The following is a 24,608-nucleotide window of genomic DNA, read 5'->3' on the forward strand; positions in this document are numbered from 1 at the left end:
TCTGATCTTGTGGAAACAGGCTGGAGGTGGAGCTTCAAGGGAAAACTTGGTAAGCTTCTGATATTAGATTCAGAGGTATGCCACTCCAGTAATTCTGTCAAAAATCTAAGCAAAGACTCAGAATGGGTAGAAAAATAATATCAAGAGACCTGGGTAGGAGAAGGCTGGGTAGGATGGTAGCCACCACTCAGAAGTGTCCCTGCTGTATTCAGGGCTTTAAATATCAGATGAGAAGTAACTATCCAAATTCTACTAGTTTTCTGGGCAGGCAGTTTGTAGAGAGGGTCAGGGCAGTTTCTCGACAGTTAGATGCTGTTTCTAACGAGTAGGTGACATTGTCTGGGCTGACAAAGTGACTGGGGCTTTTTCCATCCCTGGGGCAGAAGTCTTTGGGACTCCCAGGCTGAGCTGCAGGACATTGCCTTTAAAGCTACATTCCCAGAATGCCCTGATGAATGGAGGACCTCAAATCCTAGGAAGACATGGGAGTTTTTTTCCTCTTAAACGTGATGGTTCTTAAATGCCTCTTATACAATCTGGCATTATTGCCTTTGTAGGAACAATGCAACAACCCACCTTTACTTTGCATATCAGAATGTATGAATTTACTCCACTGACCTGTGAAAGGAACTTGAATTTGAAAAGTGGAGAGTATCGAGCAGTATTTTTTCCAGATAAGTCCTTTTTGGTAGTTTATTTGAGGTTTAACTTTTTATTAAGGTGCATATGGGTTTTTTTTTTTTTTTTTTTAATTAGAGTGTACCTGTAAAAAAAAAAAAATGTTGCCATAGAGTTGATTCCAACTCATAGTGACTCTAGGACAGAGTTGAACTGCCCCATAGGGTTTCCAAGGAGTGACTGGTGGATTTGAACTGCTGACCTTTTGGTTAGCAGCCGAGCTCTTTAACCACTACACCAGCGGGGCCCCGGTAGATGTACAGTTCAATGAATTCACACAAACTGAACAAGTGTCCAGTCCCAGATCCAGAAACAGGATATTAGCCGCTGCCTGGAGACTTCCTTCTTGTTCTTTCCCCTACTCTTTGTCACTGTCCACCCACCAAAGGGAATCTCTGTCCTGACTTTTAATAGAACTGATTAGTTTTCTGTTTCTGTCTTTTATATAAATGGAATTATGGAACATGTACTCTGTATCTGACTTCTTTCTTCCTTATTGCTGTAATTATAGATTGTGCATTCTCATTACTGTATAGTATTCATGGTGTGTTTTCAGTTGCCTCACAGGCATGCAAAAGCTGGGCAATGAATAAGGAAGACCAAAGAAGAACAGATGCCTTTGATTTGTGGCGTCGGTGAAGAATATTGAGTATACCATGGACGGCTAGAAGAACGAACAAATCTGTCTTGGAAGAAGTACAGCCAGAATGCTCCTTGAAAGCACAGATAGCAAGACTTTGTCTCATGTACTTTGAACAGGTTATAAGGAGGGGATCAGTCCCTGGAGAAGGGTATTATGCTTGGTAGAGGGTCAGTGAAAAAGAGGAAGACCCTCAACTAGATGGACTGACACAGTGGCTGCAACAATGGGCTCAAGCATAACGATCGTGAGGATGGCGCAGGACTGGGCAGTATTCCGTTCCGTTGGACATAGGATCGCTATGAGTCGGAACTGACTCGATGGCACCTAACAACAACAACAACAACATTTATTGTGTGAATACACCACATTTTATCTATTGTTCTGTTGATGGGTATTTGGGTAGCTTCCAATTTGGGGCTACGATGAGTCCTGCTGCAGTGAACTTCCTGCTTCCTTTTGGTGAGTATATGTCCACATTCTGTTAGTACTTTATTTTTCGCTGTAGAAATACTTCAGCATCACCAATTTCCCCTTTGGGCATGGAACTGTCTGGTAGTTGCTGGGATGAATTAAAAGAGAACAAATCGGTGTCTCTCAGGAAAAGCGCAGGGGGGAGGTGAAGATGGTTCACGTGGCTTTGGAACCCCTGCGTCTCCTAAACGACCAGACCTCAGCCCTTTCCATACATTCTGTTGTTTAACCTGCCCAGTGGTCTGGAGCGGAGACCCGCTGGTGCAGTGGTTAAGAGCTTAGCTACCAACCAAACAACAGAAAGTTCTACTCTGTCCTATAGGGCCGCTCTGAGTTGGAATCAACTCGACTGCAACGGGTTAGGGTTTTTTTTTTTTTGGTTTTAGATTGATAGGCCTTTCTTCTAAAAATCATTCACTAAGTGTCTTTCATCTTTCTCCTGATTTTCTCTCAAATCTCTCCACTTTTCCTCTCTACCCCTGGATTTAGGTTGCTTTTATCTCTGACCTTGAAAGGTCGGCCTATATTCATCCTTATCTGTGCATTCTTCAAATTGCAGCCAGGGTGATTTTATGAGAGTGCAAATCCAATGCTATTCCCCTCACCCCCCACCCCCACCCCCCAAAATCTTAAAACTGTTTAAACAATGGCTTCTTAGCATTCTTGGGACAAAGGTCAAAGTCCTAAATACCACCTGGAATGTCCTGCATGTTCTGGCTTGCTCCTCCAGCTTGTGCAAGTTTCTCGTCTGCTTGGTCTCTGCACTGTAGCCAAACTGGCCAGCCTTCAATTCTTCATGTACCCCCAGCTCCGCTGCTCCCACCTCAGTGCCTTCTCCCTCCACCATCTCTCTCCTTCTGACAGTCAACTCCTCCTGTAGTCACTTCCTCTGGGAAGCCTTCCCTGCATCCCCAGGGGAAGTCAGACCCTCTGTTACATGTCTCAGAGCACCACTGCCTCTCTTTCATAGAACTTTTTGTTATGGCAGTTCATTGATTATGTGAACAGTTGTTTAGTGTCTGTCTTCCCTGGTGGAAGGCTAAGCACCCGTGTGGCCATTGTCCCTGTTCCCAGCACCCAGCGCAGTGCCTTGCCTCTGACGGGGGCTCAGCCAATGTTTGTTGAATGAATAAATGAGTCAATGACTTGCTAACATCAGAATTTTCAACTCTATCTCTTCTGATTGTTCTTCGCTCCTATGTTATCTGGAATGTTTAGATTAATTAAATTTGCCCTAATTTGTCCTGTGTGACTACTGTGCTCAACATCATTAAACAATCAGGGAAAAGCAAATCAAAATCACAATGCGATACCACCTTACACCCACTGTTGTTGTTAGGTGTCGTAGAGTCGATTTTGACTCTTGGTGACCCCATGTGACAGAGTAGGACTGGTTAAGCTTTCAGCTGCTAACCAAAAGGTCAGCAGTTCAAATCCACCAGCAGCTCCTTGGAAACCCTATGGGGCAGTTGTACTATGTCCTACAGGGTCACCTTGAGTCAGAATTGACTCCAGAGCAATGGGTTTGTTTTTTTTTTTTTTTTGCATTTTTTAATCTTTGCAGGAACAGATGGCCAGCCTTTCTCCCATGGAGCTGCTGGTGAGTTTGAACCTCCAACCTCTCAGTTAGCAGCCGATTATGCTGACAAAAAATTAGCAAATTTTATATTGCTACAGGAAAAAATATGGAGCCCTGATGGCGCAGTGGTTAAACACTTGGCTGCTTACCAAAAGGTGGGTGGCTCAAACCCACAACAGCAGCTCCGTGGAGAAAGACCTGGCCATCTGCTACCGTAAATATTGCAGCCTAGAAGACCCTATGGAGCAGTTCTGCTCTGTCACATGCGGTTGTTACAAGTCAAAAGTGACTCAACGGCACTTAGCAACAACAGCAGAAAAAAAAATACAGCCATGACTTATGTTTCACAATTTATGAGCTCTTATCTGTGTACTTTTGACAGTTCTGTCTGAAGTCTCACGGTGGAATTCCCATATGACCCAGCAATTTCACTCCTAGGTATGCACCCGGGAGAAATGAAAACACAACCCCAAAGACTTGTACTAGAATGTTCTGTTCTTTTCCCACTTCTGGGCAGCTGAGGGGGCAGAAATCTTTCTCCACCTCACTCCCCTTCTATTACAACAGGGTGCAATAATATGTACGAACACAAGGGGGCAACATGCAATTGCAGGTTTTTTTTTTTCAATGAACCCATTTGAGACTCATTTAGACCTGAAGACACAAAATGTCCAGTACTGGCAGAGAAACACTGGTGGCGTAATGGTTAAGAACTATGGCTGCTAACCAAAAGTTCAGGAGTTCAAATCCAGCGGCTGTTTCTTGGAAACCCTATGGAGCAGTTCTATAGAGTCTCTATGAGTCAAGATCGACTCAATGGGTTTGATTTTTTTTTTTTTCTCGGTAGTACAAAGGAAAGAGAAATGGCTTTTAGTATAGCGTCATGTAGTATTCTCTTGTTAAAAAAACACACACAAAAAGCCAAACCTGTTGCCGTCGAGTCCATTCCAGCTTATAGCGACCCTATATGTATCGGAGGGCTATTACTTCTGAAAGGAAGTAGTTACTTCCTTGCAGCAGCATTAGTCAGATTCTACCTGCGTTTGCCTACCATAAAGACGAAATAGAACCATTTTTTACATGGTATACGCTATATAGGGGCCTGGATGACGCCAACGGTTAAGCACTTGACTGCTAGCCTGAAGGTTGGCCGTTCTGACCCACCCAGAGGTGCCTGGAAAGACAGGCTGGGGATCTGCTTCCGAAAGGTCACAACCTGAAAACCCTGAGGAGCAGTTTCTCTCTGCACACATGGGGTCGCCATGAGTTGGATTTAACTGGATGGCAACTAACACCAACAACATACACTATATACGACAGTTCCCATGAGAAAGCCCAGCTTCTTGTGTAAGTTGGCCTCTGACTGGGACAACAATGGGAAAAGTTTGGACACCTACATTACATAGCACCTAGACACACTATCTAGTCTCTGGAAGGCCCAGTTGTGCTTCAAATCCTAGGCTTCCCTGAGACACCTGACCAGTTTTTCTTGAGGTGTGTGTGTCTCCAGGCAATGAGAGTCCCTCAGGTATAGGGACCATTATGGATGAATTGTGTCCACCAAAAACACATGTTGTAAACCCTAAACCCCTGTACCTGAGGATGTAATCTCATTTGGGAATAGAATTTTCTTGGTTATGTTAATGAGATCTTATTAATGTAAGGTGTTTTAAGCCCATCACCTTTGAGATATAAAAGAGCAGATTAGTCACAGAGAAGGAGCCAGAAACACGGGGAAAGATACGCATCACGTGAACGTAGCCAAGGAACCCAGGAACAGAAGCTGAAAAGAGACAAGTACCTTCCCTTAGAGCCTGCACCCTGGATTTGGACTTCTGGCCTCTTAAACCATGAGAAAATAAGTTTCTGTTGGTTAAAGCCACCCGCCTGTGGTATCTGCATTATAGCAGCACTAGATTAACTAAGATGGGGCTGTAATTCATTCATTCATCTTTGTGTCCCTGGCATTTTGCAGTGCTTGTCGCATCCTAGAGGAAGCTGGACAAATTCTGCTGGACTCATTGGCTCCATGAGCTGAAACACAGGAGGGAAGTTATGACCACTGTGTGCATGAACAGTGGGGCTCTAAAATGGGACCCCCCCCCGCCCCAGTGGAGTTTCTTTAATTATTTTTTCTATATTACAAAAGGAGTTCAGGCTTATGATGGAAAAGCAAGCACAAAGAACATTTAAAATACTCAAAATCCCATCCACCCAGTATTAACCCTGGGGAATACCACGAATTCTTTTCCCCTGAAGTCAGAGTATAATATATATAGTTTAAGTTTATGGCAGTGGGGGACATGGTATTCCGTTGCAGGTGATACTCTATTTAACTAATCCGCCTTCTCTTGGGAATGTAGGCTGTTTCTAGATTTTTGCTATTTTAAAGAGCAGTCTGGTAAACATCCTTGTAGCTAAATCTTAGCCCACATTCTCTAGGATAAATTCCTAGCAGCAGAATTTCTGGGTGAGGGACAATTTACATCATCACCAACAGTGACAGTGCCCCTGATCAAATGAAAAGCTTTCATTAAATGTCACGCAGAATCCCACAATTTTGTCTCAGTTGTGGCCTCGCTGCTGTAAACACTTGGCGAACTCTGTGTTTGGTGATCTAGGCTGTGACTCACACAAGAAAGCCAGTCCTAATCGCTTATCTTGCCTTTGATCTTGGCCTGTTCAGGAAAATCTACTTTACCAGCCAAGGACAAAGAAAGGAACTGAGGAGGATGTTCAGATAAATGGACCACCAGAGTCAGGGGGTAAAATAGAGACGTGGTTCCAACTCTGTCTCGAGTAGGGAAGAAGACATCAGAGAATTAGCGTGAGGCAACTCAAAGGCCAGCTCTCGTTGTGCATGTGATCTGATAGGATTGTTAAAAAACTAGAGTCGTTGCCCCCGGGTAAACTTTTTTTTTTTTTAATTGTACTTTAGATGAAGGTTTACAGAACAAACTAGCTTCTTATTAAACAATTAGTCGGACATTGTTTTGTGCCATTGGTTGCCAACCCCACGACATGTCAACACTCTCCCCTTCTGTACCTTGGGTTCCCCATTACCAGCTTTCCTGTACTTTCCTGCCTTCTAGTCCTTGCCCCTGGGATGTTGTGCCCCTTTAGTCTTGTTTTGTTTTATGGGCCTGTCTAATCTTTGGCTGAAGGGTGAACCTCAGGAGTGACTTCAGTACTCAGCTAAAAGAGCATCTGAGGGGCCATGCTCTCGGAGTTTCTCCAGCCCCTGTCAGACCAGTAAGTCTGGTCTTTTTTTTTTTTTTAGTTAGAATTTTGTTCTACACTTTTCTCCAGCTCTGTCTGGGACACAACCCCCGTGTACTCTTTTTTTTTTTTTATTAACTTTTATTAAGCTTCAAGTGAACGTTTACAAATCCAATCAGTCTGTCACATATAAGTTTACATACATCTCACTCCCTACTCCCACTTGCTCTCCCCCTATTGAGCCAGCCCTTTCAGTCTCTCCTTTCGTGAGAATGTTGCCAGCTTCCCTCTCTCTCTATCCTCCCATCCCCCTCCAGACAAGAGTTGCCAACACAATCTCAAGTGTCCACCTGATATAATTAGCTCACTCTTCATCAGCATCTCTTTCCCACCCGCTGACCAGTCCCTTTCATGTCTGATGAGTTGTCTTCGGGGATGGTTCCTGTCCTGTGCCAAAAGAAGGTCTGGGGAGCATGGCCGCCAGGATTCCTCTAGTCTCAGTCAGACCATTAAGTCTGGTCTTTTTATGAGAATTTGGGGTCTGCATCCCACTGATCTCCTATTCCCTCAGGAGTTGTCTGTTGTGCTCCCTGTCAGGGCAGTCATCAATTGTGGCCGGGCACCAACTAGTTCTTCTGGTCTCAGGATGATGTAGGTCTCTGGTTCATGTGGCCCTTTCTGTCTCTTGGGCTCTTAGTTGTCCTGTGACCTTGGTGTTCTTCATTTTCCTTTGCTCCAGGTGGGTTGAGACCAATTGATGCATCTTAGATGGCCGCTTGTTAGCATTTAAGACCCCAGACACCACATTTCAAAGTGGGATGCAGAATGTTTTCATAATAGAATTATTTTGCCAATTGACTTAGAAGTCCCCTCAAACCATGTTCCCCAGACCCCCGCCCTTGCTCCGCTGACCTTTGAAGCATTCATTTTATCCCGGAAACTTCTTTGCTTTTGGTCCAGTCCAATTGAGCTGACCTTCCATGTATTGAGTGTTGTCTTTCCCTTCACCCAAAGCAGTTTTTATCTACTGATTAATCAATAAAAAACCCTCTCCCTCCCTCCCTCCCTCCCCCCTTCGTAACCACAAAAGTATGTGTCCTTCTCAGTTTTTACTATTTCTCAAGATCTTATAATAGTGGTCTTATACAATATTTGTCCTTTTGCTTCTGACTAATTTCGCTCAGCATAATGCCTTCCAGGCTCCTCCATGTTATGAAATGTTTCACAGATTCGTCACTGTTCTTTATCGATGCGTAGTATTCCATTGTGTGAATATACCACAATTTATTTACCCATTCATCTGTTGATGGACACCTTGGTTGCTTCCAGCTTTTTGCTATTGTAAACAGAGCTGCAATAAACATGGGTGTGCATATATCTGTTTGTGTGAAGGCTCTTGTATCTCTAGGGTATATTCCAAGGAGTGGGATTTCTGGGTTGTATGGTAGTTCTATTTCTAACTGTTTAAGATAACGCCAGATAGATTTCCTAAGTGGTTGTACCATTTTACAATCCCACCAGCAGTGTATGAGAGTTCCAATCTCTCCGCAGCCTCTCCAACATTTATTATTTTGTGTTTTTTGGATTAATGCCAGCCTTGTTGGTGTGAGATGGAATCTCATCGTAATTTTAATTTGCATTTCTCTAATGGCTAACGATCGAGAGCATTTTCTCATGTATCTGTTGGCTGCCTGAATATCTTCTTTAGTGAAATGTGTGTTCATATCCTTTGCCCACTTCTTGATTGGGTTGTTTGTCTTTTTGTGGTTGAGTTTTGACAGAATCATGTAGATTTTAGAGATCAGGCGCTGGTCGGAGATGTCATAGCTGCAAATTCTTTCCCAGTCTGTAGGTGGTCTTTTTACTCTTTTGGTGAAGTCTTTAGATGAGCGTAGGTGTTTGATTTTTAGGAGCTCCCAGTTATCGGGTTTCTCTTCATCATTTTCGGTAATGTTTTGTATTCTGTTTATGCCTTGTATTAGGGCTCCTAGGGTTATCCCTATTTTTTCTTCCATGATCTTTATCGTTTTAGCCCCGTGTACTCTTGATTGATTGATGTGAAGGGTTTTTTTCTTTCATCCACCATTTCTCTAAGCCTTTTTGGAAATTAAAATGGAGCTGACTGCTTCCCATCATCTGAGGACCGTTATGGGTTATAACAAAAAAGGCCCCTGACTGGTTTCTTTTTTAAAGGTTCTCAAGCTCCTCTTTCTTTAGGTCTTAAAAATATACACAAATAAAGAATGAACATTTAAAAATATATTTACTGGGATCTCTTCACGGAAAGAGACAGTAGCATCTGGTTGGGGCTTAGTATTTCCACATAGGAGGGTCTGAGATGTGGCACTTGATCAACAGGGGTATGAGAAGATGATTCGCACTGGTTTTTGCTAAGATTATATGTTTACTCGTAGAGGCCTTGGGGAAAGACCGATTGGATTTATGGAGAGAAGGAGCTAAAGCTAACTCAAGTCACCTTTTGGTGCTGCCATTTATATCACCGTGTTGCTTAAAAAAATCCTCAGTAGGTCTTGGTATCTGTGATGGATTGAATTGTGTCCCCCCCCCCCCAAAATATGTGTTGTAAATCCTGACCCCTAGACCTATGGTTATAATCCCATTTGGGACCGGGTTTTCTTTGTTATATCAAGAGGCCTTATCAGTGTAGGGCATCTTTTAAGCCAGTCACCTTTGAGATAGACAAAGAGCAGATTAGGCACAGAGAAGCAAGCAGAGATGGGGGAAGAGAGATGCCGAGCCAGCTGCAGATGGCCCAAGAGCAGAAGCTGAGAGGAGATAAGACTTTCCTCTAGAGCTGCCAGAGAAAGAAAGCCTTCCCCTAGAGCCAGCACCCTGAATTTGGACTTCCAGCCTCCTAAACTGTGAGAAAATAAATTTCTGTTTGTTAAAGCCACCCATTTATGGTATTTCTGTTATAGCAGCACTAGTTAACTAAGACGGTAGCCTACCAGATAAAGATGTAATGCTTTGGGCTGATGCTAAATGCCCTCTACAGTATAACCTTGACTTACTTTTCCAGCCTTAACATCTCCTACTCTTTATACAAGGAGCCCCGGTGGCACAGTGATTCAGTGCTTGGCTGGTAACTGAAAGTTCAGCGGTTCAAACCCACCAGCAGTTCTGCGAGAGAAAAGACCTAGCAATCTGCTCCCACAAAGATTACAGGCTAGGAAGCCCTGTTGGGCAGTTCTGCTCTGTCCTATAGGGTTCGACCGCAGATAGCAGCCATACTCTTATACAGACATGTATGGATGCTATAAATCCTCTTGGCCCACCTGCTGCTCCAGGTATTGCTGGAGCTACCAGCTTCTTGCAGGTGTGGCTGACAGCCCTTGCTTTTGCTGCACCGAGAATGGCTCGCTTTTCAGAATGCCTGAGTGTGGGCAGGTGGTACCCTGACCCAGCAATGTGGACTGGACACACTTGCCTCCTGATTTTGTCTCCTGAGTGTGTAAGGAACAACCCTTGATGAATGGGGGATGGGAACTGGTGGGTGAAGACTCCCCTCTTCTCTCCCTCAGGTAGATACTTCTGAGGTCCTTCTACAGAGCTCCTCAGAAGTCCCCATGCGATCAAGCCCCAGTGGCCCATAGAGGGGACCAGCTCCTAATGCAGCCGTGTGCTGGCTTTCCCCCCTGCCTGTCCCTCCTCCCCCGCCCGTCCATCCTGCTCCCTGGAATCACTTTCTTAAATAAACTGCATCCAAGCCTTGTCTCAGGCTTTGCTTGTGGGGGGAACCAGATCCACACAGCAGCCACTGTCCTATTTGCTATTTTCTGATTGTATTTCTTGTGTTTCATCTATTAGTTTCTTCTCTACTCATTGAAAAGCCAGTTGCCACAGAGTTGACCCTGACTCTTGGCAGCCCCATGTGTGTCCGAGTAGAACTGTGCTCCAGGGTTTTTGGTGGCTGATTTTTCAGTAGATCACCAGGACTATCTTTTGAGCACCTCTGCGTGGACTTGAACTGCTAACCTTCTGGTTAGTAGCCAAACCCATTAACCATTTGCACCACTCAGGGTCTCCTACACTCATTTAAGGAACAAGTATTGTGCTCCTGCTCTTGGGGAGGGCCCTAGAATATAAAAGGGAATCAGACAAAGGCCTTGCTCTGGAGGTTTAAGAGAAGACCAATGGCTTAAAATAATAATAATAATGAGAGTACAGCCTGGTGAGTGCTACTCCAGAGAACAAGAAGGGGGAACACAGGGTAGGACAGCTGATCTTGTTTGAGGTCTCCTGGGAGACTGTCTTTTAAAGGCTGGGAAGACAGTTTTCAGCTGGAAGAAGGTGGGCTGAGGAGTGCTCTGGGCAGAGGCGCAGAGTCCTGAAAGAACGCCATATGTTTGGGAACTGTGGGAAGTTCCAGGAGAGACTGGATGTCTGTCAAAATTGGGGTACCTGCTACACCCAGGGAAGCCAGGGAAGGGGCCATCGGTGTCTCCTTCTGTGTCTGCACTTCTGTACTCTGTGGCCCTCCAACACTGGCCGCAGGTGGCTGATCAGCGGTGGTCAGCCTGAGGCCTGAGCCTGCTGCGGGTGCTGCTGGCAAACTGAGCCTTGCCTCACCTGATCTCACAAGAATGTGCTAGGGATGGTTTGTATCCACTTCTTGCTCTTGGGGAGGACAGCCAGAGTCTCCAGAACAGCTGAGAGGGGCCAGGAGGGTATATCGCCCAGCCCCTAATACCTCTGCCTGGGAGCAGACTGTGTCGTCTCCCGCATGTGCCACAGCTTGTGTGCATTTCTGTATTCTTTGGTGTGAACAATCCTGTGTGGGTTTGCTGGTGTCTTCTCATTGGCTGTCCATGTCCGTGACAGCCATGCAGCTCCAGATCCAAGGATAGGCCAGTTTGGCCCTCAGAGCAGACAGTCAGATGGCTGGCTGAATCAAGCCAGCCCTGTCTTGAGGACCTTGACTTGGCTGTAGCTGATGGAAAGCAGAAACTGAAAGACACATAGAGACGACATTAGGCAGAAGCCATGGGGACAAGACGGCAGCAGAGAAGAGCTGATGCTGGTGACGCGTGACACCGAGAGAATATGCTGAGTCATGGCCATGCAGTGGCACCAGGCCCTGTGAGACAGAGAGGCCAGCTTCTCAGTGGTTCCTGGGCGACCTTTCTGTTTCTGAGCTATATACTGGGCTCCTGGAATCCTTGTGTGGCCAGTCCTACACGCCCAGGAAGTGCAGATAGACACACCCTCTCCCCTTCCTTTGTACATCCTATAGAGTAGTGCTAGGAGCTACACTGCCTGGGTTTGAATCCTGGCTCTGCCACTTCCTGCTGCATGAACTTGGCTCAGTAGTTGATCTCTCCTCGTTTGTAAAACATGGCTGATGCTGGTGTCCACCTCCTAGAGTTATTGTGATGATTGCATGAGTTAATGGATATAAAATGCCCAGGTCCTGGCACATACAATGCACTTTGTAAGCACGTAACAGCTTGGGTCTGGGCAGTACACTCACACGGTGTAACTGAGAGTGTAAGGGGCTGTATACAAAGTGTGGGCAAGATAAGAGTCCCTGGGGGCACAAATGGTGCACTCTACTAACCCGTTTTGGTAGAGTCAATTCTTACTCATAGTGACCCTATAGGATGGAGTAGAACTGGCCCGTAGGGTTTCCAAGGAGTGGCTGAGGGATTTGAACTGCCAACCTTCTGGTTAGCAGCTGTAGCATTTAAACACTGCACCACCAGGGCTCCTAACCAAACCAAAACCAAACCCAGTGCCGTCGAGTCGATTCCGACTCATAGTGACCCTATAGGACAGGGTAGAACTGCCCCATAGAGTTTCCAAGGAGTGCCTGGTGGATTCGAACTGCCGACCCTTTGGTTAGCAGCTGTATCAATTAACTACTATGCCACCAGGGTTTCCTCAGGGCTCCTAGTAACTACTAAACTTTATTTTACCCACTTGAAAATGCCCTTTAAGACTCCCCCTCCCCCCGGAAGTAAAAGAGAAAAGATAAAAAAGCAAAGCTTTTGGAATCAATTCTGATTTGAGGGGGTGGGGGTATTCCATTCTGTCGGGGCAGCTGGCCTTTTGTAAGAGCCAGCCACTCCAGCAAACAGGAGCAGACAAGTAATGTCAAACCACGGGGGAGAATGCTGAGTCATGGACAGCAGGTTCTCACAGATGTTGTGAGTTGATTACAGAAGGAAAAAGCTGCGTGTGTGTGTGTGTATGTGTGTGTGTGTGAATATTTCACACAAGGTGGAGAGAGGAAGTTGAAGTCATTGCCTGATGTTTGGTCAGGAAGGAGGCCAGGCCCCAGGCCGGGCTTTTCCCTGGATCCTCTCTTTAGACAGACCCTGGGCTTCCTTGGATCTCACTGACTCATTACAGCAGCCTTATGGAGTAGGCACTGTTCCAGTTTATAGACAAGAATACCGAGGCTAATAAGTTTGGAAAGCTAGTGGTAAGCATCTGAATTTGGACCCAGGTATAAGACTTCAGAGCCCTGGTGGTGCAGTGGTTAAGAGCTCAGCTGCTAACCAAAAGTTCCGCAGTTGGGATCTACCAGCTGCTCCTTGGAAACCTAATGGGGTAGTTCTACTCTGTCCTATAGGGTCGCTGTGAATCGGAATCAAATTGACAGCTACGGGTTTGGGATTTCTTTTTCCTTGGTTTGTAAGTCTTCAGAACCTAATTCTTAACTACTGAATTGGTGTTCCCCAAACTATAGTCATTGCAGCCCACCACTAGCATTTCGCCCCTTTTATGTATCATCTGTAATATTATTTACTTCATATTTTTCTTGAAATTGACTTTTTTTAATACTTTAAACAATTTTGCTTGAAAAGGAGAGCTAGAATCACCTACGAATAGGCGATAACTGTAAGTAAATACAAAGGAATTCCCGGCCTCCACTCCAGCTAGCTCCAAATTCTAGAGTAGAATGATTTTGGAATAGCTTCCTCCCCTTAAAACTGGTTGGTTTCCCTGATAGACTTCTCTCCCCTCTATCAGTCTGGGCCCTAAGATATATAGAATCGCCTGTGAAACTGGATTGTAGCCAGAACTGTGCTGGTAAACATTTAATAAGCTGCACAACAGATAATAAAAAATGAAACTCACTTGGTATATATATTAAAATTTTTCATGTTAGATAAATATTAATATTTCCAGTATTTTTCAGACATTTGCTGTTAGTGTTATATTAAATTATTACCCAGGTTAATATTATATCAAATGTATGGTAGATTGTATACGAGTGTATACCAAATGTTTTAAAGGGAAAGTTATAAATATTATTGTTTAAAAATTTAGGACATTACATAAAAGCTATGTAGTTAAAAAGTAACTTGATTGAATTCATTGCAGTGGTCAACTTCTTTGAATTCTTTTGTGTGTCATCTGGGACTGGAGTTCCCATTCGTTGTTCATCAGGATGTGCACAAGAGCATATACCCTTGTGTTTGTTTTATGGCAAAGAGCATTGTTGGCACTCCTAGCTGGGGTTGCTGGATCAGCAGACGTGGATGTACAAGACGGTTCTCTCAAAATGGATCAGAGACCTGTTATCTATTAATATAATCTGTCCTTGCCCAGTAACTGCTCATGTTGGATCTATTTGCATATTGGGTGAATGTAGCAAGAGCTATACTCAACAACACACCCCCACTTCTTGCTTATTCTAAGGAAATAGTATACTCCCAAGGGACCTACTGAGATAAGGAGTTTCAGTTACATGGGAGGGGACCATAGGGGACAGATGTCAGTGAAGATGTCGAAGCGGTAGGGGCCTCATAGCTTAAATGACCTTGCGTGTGGGCACCCTCGTGACCCTTCGTGAACTTATTTCCAGCTGGCACACCTTCATTCACTGGAGCTGGTATCCATTTCGTTCAGTGCCAGTTCCCTTCCACTGCAGCAATCACTTTCCCTTGTGTCCTGTCTGCTTGGCATCTATGGGTCTTTGCTTTGGACAACTGGTACCCTAATTTTGTTGATGCCCTAAGCACATGCTTACCTTGCTTATTGGGTAATCTGTCCCTGTCTAGAATAATCTGCTACTCTTAGATATACACAGTGTGCTATGCTTCTCTTCCAAAGAATAGAAAATACGCTCCTCCTCTTCTTTTTTTTAAAAAGTAACATTGTATTGCGTTTTCGGTGAAAGTTTACACAGCAGAGTAGTTTCCCCCATTCAACAATTTCTACACAAATTTTGTTCAGTGACATTGGTTACATTTTTGACAATGCGTGAACATTCTCATTTCCATTCTCGTTGTTGCATTTCCAGTAATCTAGTTTTCCTGCCACCTTACCTTCTCGTCTTTGTTTTAAAGTAGTTGTTGACTGTTTGATCTCATATAGATGATTTTTCAAAGAAGCACAGTACTCACGATTGATATTCTTTATTTTGTGAACCCATCTGTTATTTAGCTAAAAGGTGATCTCAGGGGATAGCTTTGGTTCAGGGTTTAAAGAGTATCTCAAGGCAATAATCTCAGGGAGTCTTCTAGTTTCAGCCATCTAGTAAGTCTGGATTTTTTTTTTTAATTTGAGGTTCTGTCCCACATTTTTCTGTCGGGATACAACTATTGTGGCCCTGATCAGAATGATCGGTAGTGGCGGCCGGGCACCATCTAGTTCTTCTGGCCTCAGGGTAAATGAGGCTATGCTTCATGTAGATAGTTAGTCCTGTAGTTTCTTTTCTGGGTCTTCGGCTTCCTTCTTTTTCTTTTGCTCTGGAGGAGTAGAGAAGAATAGTTGTATCTTAGATGGCTGCTCTCAAACTTTTAAGACTCTAAACACTGCTCACCAGAGTAGGATGTAGAGCATAAACTTTATGAGCTATATTATACCAACTGAACTAGTTGCCTCACGAGACTATGATTCTAAGTCTTCAAACCCAGAAAACTAATCCTTGAGGTGTGTGGTTATGTCAAAGAAGTGTCTGTAACTGTGCCCTCTATGGGCTTTATTATATATATGAATATATATGCATGCAGACACATATGAATACTTACACCTATACATATATACACACATATACATACCTATACACATATATGTATACATAAAAAAAAATTTTTTTTTTTTACATACATACATATATATCTGCACATGTATTTTTTTGGTTGTTGTTACAAACTTATATATGCCATAGCAATTACCAACAAGTCCTTTTTTCTTGTGTACATCTTAGAGACATCATTTACCTTGGTCAAGCTGTGCACACTTCAGCTACATTTGCTATTATGTTTCCCATCACCAAAAATAACAAGTGTCTACTAGCTAGAGAGTGATTTCTCCTCTCCCCCGATCCCTAAAAATCAAGAAGAAAACCAAACGCGTTGCCATTGAGTCGATTCTGACTCATAGCCTTCATCCCTGGTAACCACCAATGAATGTTGATCTCTGTATATATACCTTTTCTTGTCTTTTTATAAAAGTGAGATCATACAATATTTGACCTTTTGTGATTGACTTATTTCACTCAGCATAATATCCTCCAGATTTATCCATGTTACGTTTTTTGAACTCATTATTCTTTCTAGCTGCATAGTGTTCCATTGTATGTATGTACCACGTTTTGTTTATCCATTCATCCATTGATGGGCACTTAAGTTGTTTCCATGTTTTTGCTATTGCAATAATGCTGAAATGTACATAAACCAAACCAAAAACCAAATCTGTTGCCATCGAGTCGATTCCGACTCATAGCAACCCTATAGGACAGAGTAGAACTGCCCCCATAGGGTTTCCAAGGAGTGCCTGGTGGATTCCAGCTGCCAACCTTTTGGTTAGCAGCCGTAGCTCTTAACCACTACGCCACCAGGGTTTCCGAAATGTATATTATTCCTTTAGCCTTGTCTTGTCCTCTTCATTTCCTTCTTTCTCACTCTGCTCCCTGGATATTTCTGGAACACACCAGCTGTGTCCACTTCAGGACCTATGCACTGGCTATTCCCCTACCTGGAATGTTCTTCTCCCAGGTGATCTGCATGGATCACTCTCTCACTTCGTTCAAGTCTTTGCTCAAATTTCACCTTCTCAGTGAGGACATCTCTGACCACCTGTTATGGATTGAATTGTGTCCCCACAAAATATGTGTTGGAATCCTAACCTCTATACCTGTGGATGTAATCCTGTTTGGGAATAGAGTTTTCTTTGTTATGTCGATGAGGGCATATCAGGTAGGTTGCGTTTTATGCTCATGTTTGAGATATAAAAAGAGCAGGTTAGGCACAGAGAAGCAAGCACAAATACAGGGGAAAATACATGCCACGTGGAGATGGCCAGGGAATCAAGGAATGCTGCATTTACAGAAGCTGAAACAGATCTTCCCCCTCAGATAACAGAGAGAGCCTTCCCTTAGAGCCAGTGGCCTGAATCCAGACTTCTGTCCTTCTCAACTGTGGGAAAATAATTAAAATTGTCTGTTCTTTAAAACCACTCATTTGTGATATTTCTGTTAGAGCAGCACTAACTAAGGGAGCCCTGGTGGCGCAGTGTTTAAGAGCTTAGCTGATAATCAAAGGGTCAGCAGTTCAAATCCACCAGTTCCTCCTTGGAAACCCTATGGGGCAGTTCTGCTCAGTTCTCTAGCTTTGCTATGAGTCAGAATTGACTCCTTTGAAACCCTATGGGGCAGTTCTACCATGTCCTATAGGGTTTTTGGTTGGCAAACTAAGACACCTCCCTCCTCTATTCCCACTATGGGCTCTTCCCCTCCCACGCTTTACTTTTCTTCATAGCACTGATTCCCCTCAAATGTACCAAATTCAAATGTAGAAAATCCTCCCACATATTTTGTTTATTGTCTTTTTCCTTCCACAAGTATTCAGGCTCCACACGGGCTGACTGTTTTCCTGGCTCTTCACTATATAGGGCAGTGTCTGACATAGAGCAAGCAGCCAATATGTATTTGTTGACTAAGTGAATGAATGAATAGTAGGTGCCCAGTAAATGTATGTTGAATGAATGAATGAATGTTGTCTCTAATCCTGAAATCACCAGGAAATTAGGGGAAGAAGTTAAAAAACATTATATGTAAGATATAATTCACATACACAATTCGCCAATTTAAAGTGTACAATTCGACCATTTTAGTACCTTCCCAGAGTTATACAACTATCACGACATCAGTTTTTAAAACGTTTCATCACCCCAGAAAGAACCCTGTACCCATTAGCACTGCCCATTGTTCTCCAGCTCCTTCCTCTCCAGCCCTCGGCAACTACGAGTTTCCTACGTTTTGTCTCTATAGATTTGCCTATTCTGGACATTTCACATGAATGGAATCATAGAATACATGGTCTTTTGTGACTGGCTTATTTCACTTAGCATAGTGTTTTCAAGGTTCCTCTGTGTTGTAGCAACCATCAGTACTTCATTTCTTTGTATTGCCAAATAATATTCCATCATATAGACATACCACATTTTGTTTATACACTCATTGGTTGATGGACATTGAGGTTGTTTCCACATTTAGGTACCTTTCCACAAATCTAAAAGTGGAATTACTGGTAACTCTATGTTTTGTTTTGTTTTGTTAATTTTTTCTTTCTTTTTTACTATGTTTAACCTTGAAGAACTCCCAGACTGTTTTCTAAAGTGCCTGCACTGTTTTATATTCCCACCAGCAATATACAAGGGCTCTAGTTTTCCCACATCCTTGTAAACACTTATTATTATCTGTTTTTATTAAAGCCATACTAATGGATGTAAAGTGATATCTCATTGTGATTTTGATTTGCACTTCCCTAATGACTAATGGTATTGACTGGACAGCAGTGGATTTGGTTTGGTTTTGGAGTGACTAATGACATCAAGCATCTTTTCATGTGCTTATTAGCCATTTGAGTATCTTCTCTGGAGAAATCCCTATTCACATTCTTTGCCAATTTTTTGTGTTTTATGTTTTTATTATTGAGTTATAAGAGTTCTTTATAAATTCTAGAAACAAGTCCCTTGTCAGATAAATTACTTGCAAAAGAAAAATTGTCTCATTCTGTGCATTGTCTTTTCACTTTCTTGATGGTATCCTTTGAAGCATAAAAGTTTTTAATTTCAGTGATGTTCAATTTACGTCTTTTGTTTTTTGTTGCTTTTGCTTTTGGTATCATATCTAGGAAACCATTGCCTAAGACAAAGTCATGAAGATTTACACCTGCATTTTCTTCTAAGAGTTTTATAGTTTTTCCTTTTGTATTTGGTCCTTTAATCCACTTTGAGTTAATTTTATTATATGGTGTGAGGTAGGGGTCCAAATTCATTCACTCATATCTATTGTCCCAATACCATTTATTGAAAAGACTATCCTCTTCCCTGTTGAATTATCTTGGCCCTCTTGACTAAAACAGGGGAAGAATTTAAATCAGATTTGTCTGATCAGGCTACAAGGCAGAAAACTGGCTCAAGAAAAGGGACATCCCTAGCACCAAGATTGTGGTCTTGAAATGTTTCCCAGTAAAAGAAACCAGGGTTCCTTGGAGGCCTAGCTAATTCTAGGTTAAGGGTAGAGAAAGAACAAAATGAGTCCAGAACACCAAAGACAACTATCTGTGGTCTGGTCAAAAGACCCAGGAAACAAGCTGAATATGCATTCGGCAGCGATCAAACCAAGATGGAATGGTCTGAACATCAAGAATGATAATAACGTCATTGGATTGAAATATCTCAACTATGTTTCATGGTTGACAGTAATATTTTTTAAATATTCATTATGTTGAAAGCTTATACAGTAAAGGAAAATAATCAAGCATTATCTTACCTTTCTTTTGTGAAATGTACCTCAGGGCGACTAAGGTTAAGGAATGGAGAGGAAGTTTCTCAGTATAGATTCATGACAACCCCATGTGTGTCAGAGTAGGGCTTTCAATGACTGATTTTTTGAAAGTAGATTGCCAGGCTTTTCTTCCAAGGCACCCCTGAGTGGTCTCAAACTTCCAACCTTTCAGTTAGCAGCTGAGTGTGTTTGCACCTCCCAGAGATTCCAGCATTGTTAGGACCATATATGGATCCCAGTTCCAACAGATACACACACACACACACACACACACACACACATATATATATATATATCCACCACAGGAATGTGAACACTGACTGAATATTTGATTATATTAAGGAGTTATTATTAATTTTTATAGTTATTATTAATTTTTAAAATCCTTATCTTTAGATACTCTATCCTGAAGTATATACAGATGACATGATAGAATGCCTGGGATTTGATTAAGAAAATCCATGTGCGGGTGTAGGTCAGGGTACATAGATGAAACAAGATTGGCTGAGGGTTGATAAAATTGTTGAATTTGGTGATTCTCGCTTCCTTCTTTTGAAAATTTAAATAATAAACTTTTTCTAAAGTTATAAATCTTGACAATAATAATCATAGAATTAAACAAAATCAGAAGGAAGGAGGAAGCTTGAGCGTGTTACTTTCCTCAGTTGATGGGAATCAACATATAAGGTCTACAATTGGGAAAGGGAAAAACGTAATCAGGAGAGTTAATTGTGAGGGCATAAAGGCCATCTCCCAGACCCCTGAGAACAGAAATGTAGTGTCTCTCGCTGGCCTCATGGGAGGAGACTGACAGCTGGAAGGTGGGCTGGTGGAGGCTGCTCCCTCCATCTCTCCGGGCCTTTTGCTCCCCCATCCCTGCTTTCTTTGCTCCTGCCCTTTCTCATCTTGGCACAGCCCTGACTTTCCAGGGTGGCTTGGGTCCAGTGCCCACCACTGACTGGAGCCCACTGTCTCAAAGTAATCTGATTTTGTCACTGCTCAGCCAATGAATGGGCTAGCCTTGGGTTAGGTTTTATAAACTGTGGTCGAGTCTGTGAGTTTGTGTGTGGATTAGTAAGGGATCTTATGAGGTTTTCCAAGAACTATGGGGTGGGCAAATTCTCTAGAAGAAGCTGTGGTTGGTCATGAAACTTAGCTAGTATAGGGATAGCTTAGAGAAGGGAGAGGATAGAACCTATGAGACCAGGTAGGATACTCTTGAACTCAACAAATAGTCACTAGGCATCTGCTTTGTGTCTGACCTTGCTTGAGGTAGGTGCTGGAGATATACATCCTTCCCTGTGTGTCTCTATGTCTCCACCTGTTTTTTAATAAGTGATAGGGATACTGGGAATTTGAGAGATGGAAAACCCTGCTAATGGGATGGTGAGGTGGAATAGGCTGGATTTAGACCGCCAGTGGGTTGGGGTTGGTGAGGGAGGGTCTGTTCCTTCTCTTGGCATATCCTCCCAACTCCCTCAGCCCTGCCAAATCCTACCCAACTCTCAATATCCATCTCACACACCACCTCCTCCAGGAAGCAATTTCTGATCTTTCTTTGAATTCCCTGGCTATTTGTATGTCCTTTTCTTACCTTAACTTGCTCTGTGATGACATAGCTTGTCTATGTAGTAGATAGATATTTTATGTAGTGGTAATCACATATTTTGTGTTATTGCAATCAGCCTCATTGTCTTACGTTTTAGGACTCTTGCTAGACCATAGACTCTATATCTTAGACACGTTTGCAGGCAGTCAGGGCTGTTGGAAGGGCTTGCAAGCTATCAATTGCAAGCTGTGTAACTTTGTGCAAGTTACTTAGCCTCTCTAAGCCTTTCATCATTTGTTAATGGGAATGAGAATAACCATCTCCAAGTGTTTTGTGGGGATTGAGTTATATCAAAGATATAAAAGCACTGAACCAAGCACAGAACAGTCGGTTGATGTGTGCTGATTGAGGGGAAGCAAGTTAGGCCTTGAAGGATGAGCAGCTGCAGTATAGCTGGAAAGATAAGGAGAAAAGGCGGTGCATACCCAGAGCCCCATCCGCCCTGGTCTCTTAGGGGACCAGCAAGAGAGTGGGCTGACCAGGGAGAGGGGCAGCAAGTAGGCCACACTCAGGATGGGATGTCTCTCCGTGTCATCAGCTGACGTCCCTGTATTTCTAGGACTCAGGTAGCCACACGCTTGTCCAGCGTAATGGAAACTGCATTCTAAGCTGTGTTACTTGCTGTCCTTGCACCAGGGACTGGAGTCAGTAACTAGAGCAGTACGTAGAGCTTGTCTCTCAGGGAAATAGAGTTGGACTGTCTTCAGGAATATTTCACCCAGGCTTTAGGGGAGCCTGGAAAAACACCCCAGCTTACTGAGGAGTAAACCTCCCTGGTGCCTGGAATGTTCTAGGCTGAGCTAGATTCAGGGCCTTTGCCCTAGACAGAGCTGTAAATGCATAGGCTCAATCCCCCAAACCAAACGCACTGCCTTTGAATAGATTCTGACTCACACTGACCGTACAGGACAGAGTAGAACTGCGCCATAGGGTTTACGAGGCTGTAAATCTTTACAGAAGCACACTGCCACATCTTCCTCTTCTGGAGCGGCTGGTGGGTTCGAACTGCTGACCTTTCAGTTCGCAGCCGAGCACTTTAACCACTGTATTACCAGGGCTTCTACTCAATCACCAGGGCTTCCTAACCATCATTTGCTTCAACCGTTGCTTGTAGGTAAAATTTCTGAGGTTAAGCCTCTCTCTCTTACTTTAGTTATTTTTAATAGTGGCTGCTTCCTGACCATCTTAATTGCACAATAACCTGCCCTGGAAACTCTTGTCTTCGCTAGGACTTTATGCCTGTTATTATTGCCTCTTTCTCTTGCACCGCCCACTTCTTCCTCTTCTGGTCATTCCGTTAACATACTGCCAAGCTCTAGTGGCTCCAACTTTTAAAGCAACACAAAAGAAACATCTGTCCCTTGACCCTACCAGTCTCCTGCAGCTAGTGCTTCATTTCTTTTACCCTTCTGAGCATAGCTTCTGGAAAGCGTGGCCTCCTCCTTGCCACTCCCCCCGCCACCCCCCGCTCTGTTCTCCCCTAACCTGTTCCACTCTAGGCTTCTGTTCCCTCATCTCCGTTGAGAATAAGCCTGTCAACTCACCACGACCTGATGGTCTTCTCAACAGCATTCAACGGCCCACCCCTCTATTCTACTTGAACCTGATTTTTTCTGAGCTTCTGATACCATAGTCTTGAATTGCCTCTCACCTGAATGGCCACTCCTCCCCAGCCTCATTTCCTGGCTCTGGTTTCCCCTGTGACTTCTAAAAGTTTGGTAGGCCTGAGGACATAAGTCTGAACCCCACACTCTGTGTGCCCATATTACCCCCCACATGAGTTCTTCTCATCCCGTCCCACAGCTTAAATACCACACATAGGGTGAGGGCCTCCAAATTGGTATTTCCTGCCTGGCCTCTCCCTGAAGTTCCAACCCTATGTAAACAAGTGGCTGGTTGATGCTTCAACCGTGTCTCTCTGGATTTCTCCCCAGTGTACTGGTCTCCTAGGACTGCTGAAACAAATTATCACAAACTCTGTGGATTAAGGAGCCCTGGTGGCACAGTGGGTAAGAGCTTGGCAGCTAACCAAAAGGTTGGCAGTTCGAATCCACCAGCCACTCATTGGAAACCCTATGGGGCCTTTCTACTCTGTCCTACAGGGTTGGTATGAGTTGGAATCGACGGCAAGGGGTTGGTTTGGTTTTGGGTTTATGCAGATTAAAAGAACAGAAATTTATTGTCTCACAGTTCTGGAGGCTAGAAGTCCAAATTCAGGGTGTTAGCAGGACAATGTTCTCTCTGATGTCTCTAGGAGAAGATCTTTCCTCCTCTCCCAGCTTCTGGTAGCCTCCGGCATTCCCTCGCTTGTGGCAGCATAACTCTAATTTCTGTTTCTATTGTTGGTGCTGCGCTGACTGGTTCTGCCTCAGGCCTTCTGTACTTGCTGTTCCCTTCTCATGAAATGCTTCCCTCCAGGTGGTTTTTGCACTCATTTGTATTCCTTGCCATTCAGGTCTCAGTTTAAATATACCTTTCCAAAGAAGCCTTCCCTGGCCACTCAATCTAAAGTAGCGACCAGTCTGGGGTAAAGATCCTGTTGCCGTTGAGTCGATTCTGACTGATAGTGACCCTATAGGACAGAGTAGAACTGCTCCTAGGGTTTCCAAGGAGCATCTGGTAGATTTGAACTGTCAACCTTTTGGTTGGCAGCCGAATGCTTAACCACTGTGCCACCAGGGCTCCACTCTGTAGTGTATCATATAGTCTCTAGCATATCATATAGTCTCTGCAGAGCACTTCTTACCCTCTGATATTTTCTTGTGTATTTGCTTGTCTAATGTTTGTCTCCCCTGCTTGAATGTATGCTCCATGAAAACAGGGGCCTTGTCTGTTTTTGTACACTGTTTTACCCCAGGACCTACAATGCGGATGGGCACATAGTAGGTGCTGTTAGGTCTGGAATTTGATTGTACCACACTTAGTGCTTTTACTGTTTCATAGATGTTGGCAGAAGACCTGAGATTCCTGGGTCAGAAACAAAGGACTTCATTACCCCTGGCATAGCAAGCAGCACGAGCGTCAGCACGTTCGCATCCGTTTCCCTTGCCTCCTGTCTTAGTCATCCACGGTTGCTATAACAGGAATACCACAAGAGGATGGCTTTAACAAAGAGAAATTTATCCTCTCACTGTCTAGTAGGCTACAAGTCCAGGTTCGGGTTGTCAGTTCCAGGGGAAGTCTTTCTCTCCCTGTCAGCTCTGGGGGAAGTGCCTTGTCATCAATCTCCCCAGTTGAGGAGCTTCTCGGTGCAAGGACCGTGGGTCCAAAGGATATGCTATTCTCCTGGCTCTTGTTTCTTGGTGGTATGAGGTCCCCATGTCTCTCTGCTCACTTCTCTCTTTTTATATCTCAAAAGAGATTGACTTAAAACACAACCTAATCTTGTAGATTGAGTCCTGCCTCATTAACATAACTGCTGCTAATCCCACCTCATCAATATCATAGAGATAGGATTTACAACACATAGGAAAATCACATCAGATGACAAGATGGTGGACAACCACACAATACTGGGAATCATGGTTAGCCAAGTTGACAGACATATTCAGGGGAAACAATTCAATCCATGACACCTAGCAAGGTGGGTAGGGACATGAGAGTCCCATGGAGAGCTGTCTCATAAAGGTGCTTATAAAGATTT

This window comes from Loxodonta africana, chromosome 23, assembly GCF_030014295.1.
Source record: "Loxodonta africana isolate mLoxAfr1 chromosome 23, mLoxAfr1.hap2, whole genome shotgun sequence".
Classification (NCBI taxonomy): Eukaryota; Metazoa; Chordata; class Mammalia; order Proboscidea; family Elephantidae; genus Loxodonta; species Loxodonta africana.